Source organism: Urocitellus parryii, chromosome 3 (assembly GCF_045843805.1).
Source record: "Urocitellus parryii isolate mUroPar1 chromosome 3, mUroPar1.hap1, whole genome shotgun sequence".
NCBI classification, from domain to species: Eukaryota; Metazoa; Chordata; class Mammalia; order Rodentia; family Sciuridae; genus Urocitellus; species Urocitellus parryii.
This window is the reverse complement of record NC_135533.1, coordinates 52,312,583-52,315,868: the sequence shown is the minus strand read 5'-3', so window position 1 is coordinate 52,315,868 and position 3,286 is coordinate 52,312,583. Positions and strand designations below refer to the sequence as shown.

The 3,286-nt window shown below is 34.5% G+C and overlaps 1 pseudogene; it reads right to left on the bottom strand.

The window, feature by feature from the left end:
* Window positions 1-1,279: 1,279 nt before the first annotated feature.
* LOC144253973 (dolichyl-diphosphooligosaccharide--protein glycosyltransferase subunit 4-like) lies at window positions 1,280-1,625 on the bottom strand (annotated as a pseudogene).
* Window positions 1,626-3,286: the final 1,661 nt, after the last annotated feature.

The window sequence follows — 3,286 nt, the reverse complement described above, 5'->3', positions numbered from 1 at the left end:
TGTTAACCTTCTTTTTTGTTCACTTATTAAAACAATCCTCAACAGCTGTTTACCCAATTTAAATTAAACCATTTAAATCATGTGAAAAAAAATATTTGGATCCATTTTTTCATGAGCTCTCATCATATATGATATATGGACATACGTACATTCAAACATATAACACAAAACACAAGTGTGCACACATAATATAATACATACAACACATAACATAATAGAAAAGGCCTTATAACTTTTTACAGGTGAAATCTCCATTGCAATGTTTAAAAACTCTATAGTCAAAAAATAAAACTGATCAGCAAAACATTAACCTAGGTCTGTATGAGCTCAAAAAACAAAATAGAACTTCATGATATGGGAAAGGGCAATAATAAAATAGATATTGAAAAAAGCATCCTGGTTCTGTCGCAGATGTAAGAATAGCCAAACTGGAGTTCTGGATATTAGCTGTTATGGATTTGAGCCAAATCATCTTCTTTTTGGTCTGTAGAAATCGCTTTAGTTAATCTCTCTGGAATCCAAATCAGCTGCTGTTCTCCCTGTGGAAACACACAAACAGACCCCCAACTCCAGACAATTACTGGGTCAGCACCTTTCCATTGTCCTGTTAGAATATCCTTCCAAAGTACCTTGAGCTTATGCACATTTTTTGGACACATATGCCTTTCCGCAGCACTAAGTCCTGATGAATCCAAATTTAAAAAGTTTAGAGTAAAAAGGGTTATTTTAAGTTTATCTTTGGGGAATATATACCCCTTCCCAATTCCTTCTTTTTGCTTTAATAAGTACATTTTAATGATTTGATGAGCTCTTTCAATTATGCCTTGTCCCTGTGGATTGTATGGGATTCCTGTTATATGAGTAATGCCAAATGTTGAGCAAAATTGTTTAAAAGAGATAGAAGTATAACCAGGGGCATTATCTGTTTTTAACTGTTTTGGAACGCCCACAGTGGCAAAATTTTGTAAGCAATGAACTATAACATCTTTAGTTTTTTCTCCGGCATGAAGGGAGCCCATCAAAAAATCCAGAAGAAGTATCAACTGTAACATGCAAATATTTTAATTTTCCAAATTCTAGCAAGTGTGTGACATCCATCTGCCAAATATGGTTAGGTATCAGTCCTCTAGGATTGACTCCAAGATTAACTTGTGGTAAAAAGGTCACACAATTTTGACATTGTTTTATTATTTGTCTAGCTTGTTCCTGAGTTATTTTAAAATGCTTTTGTTTTTTGTTTTTTTTTAAATATATATCTATATTTTTGTATTGGGGGGAGGGGAGGGAGTAGAAAAGAAGCCCCTATAATGGGCCCTATTCAGTGGCAGCTTCTTGTTCCATATGGTTAAGGAAGACTTTGAGGAAATAAAAGTTGTTTGGAAAAATCCAGGTGTAGTTCCTTTGTATGTTGTGATGGGTAGAAGGGATGAAGTGAAGTGTGAAGGCCCCTCACACCCTCCATCTTGCCTCAGACTATGTCCTGGAACCCTGGGGTGGAGAAAGCGCCACTTTCATTCCTGCTTCTTGGGATTGTTGATGGCCATGTAGTGATAGAGAACCACAAGCAAGAATAGCTACACGCCCAGCATGTTGGCGAAGATGGCGAGCTGAACGCCTGTGATCATCCTGACCAGCTCGACTCCACTCCTTAAAATGCTTTTGTAAAGTATTAGCATTGACATGGAACTTTTTATGAAAATTTGTAGCTTCTTCTAGTGTAGAGAAAATATGTATGTCATGTGTAGTTTTATCTGCTAAATCATTCATTGCCCAAACTAAGGGCTCCAAGCAATCCTGTATGTGCCCTGATATGTCCTATAAAGAATGGATCTTTTCTGTCCCAGATTAGATTTTGTATAGTGGAAAGCAAAGAGAAAACAGTAGAGGAAGGGGAAATCCTACCAGCATCTTCAAGGGATACTATATCATTAACTATATACTGACTATCGGAAAATAAATTAAATACAGAATCTTTAAACATCACAAAAGCTTGTAATATTGCATTAAGCTCTACCTTTTGAGCTGATTGTTTGGGTACTAAAAATGTAAAAGTTTGATCAGGTGTAACTATTGCTGCTGTACCATTATTTGACCCATCAGTGAATATATTTGGAACATTCATAATAGGTGTTTTTCTTGTCATTTTTGGAAAAATTACAAGATGCAATGACCAAAAAAGACAATAAAGGATTAGATGGTAAGTGGTTATCAAATGAAACATTAGATTTGCACATGATTATTGCCCAAGTATTTAACTCATTAGCTAACTCATCAATTTGATTCATAGTATATGGAGTAATAATTTTATTGGGAGAAATTCTAAACACTCCCTTTGCTGATTTTATTCCTTTGAGTACTAATTGTCCTACAGCCTCAGGATACCTAGTAAGAATAGTGTTGGGAGAATAAGATAAATGTATCCATAATAATGGACCTTCTTGCCAAAATACTCCTGTAGGAATATTTTATGTTGGTATTACAATAAATAATAAAGGCAAACTTATATCAATTCTATCCAAATGCATATTTTCCATATATGTTTCAATGATTTTTAATGTCTTTCTTGCTTCAGGCGTTAACATTTGGGGTGAATTTGGATCTGATGGACCTTTTAGGATATCAAATAAAGGTCCAAACTCTCCTGTTGGTATACCTAGATAAGGCCTTATCCAATTTATGTCTCCTAATAACTTTTGAAAGTCATTAAGTGATTTGAGTTGATCTACTCGTATTTGAATTTTTGGTGGACGGACCATGGTTGAGGATAATAGAACTCCTAAATAATTAATTGGAAAATTTAATTGTACTTTATCTATTGCTATCTCTAGATTATAATTTTTTAATAAGTTTGTAAGTGTGGCATAACATTCTAGCAATGTGTTTTTAGCTTTGTGTGCTAATAATACATCATCCATATAGTGAAATATTTGTAGTTCAGGATTTTGATTTCTAAGTGGCTGGATTACTTTGTTAACATAAATTTGACACATAGTTGGGCTGTTAGCCATCCCTTGAGGAGGTACTTTCCACTCATATCTCTGATCAGGACCTTCATGATTCAGTGCAGGGATAGTAAATGCAAAACGTGGACTCTCCTCAAGATGAATTGGAATTGAAAAAAAAACAATCTTTAATATCTATAACTAAAACATACCAAGTTTTTGGCAAAGCAGACAATTGAGGAATCCCCGATTGAGCAGGTCCCATAATAACCATCTCATTATTAATGGCTCTTAAATTTCGCAATAATCTCCATTTACCAGATTTCTTTTTGATGACAAAAATG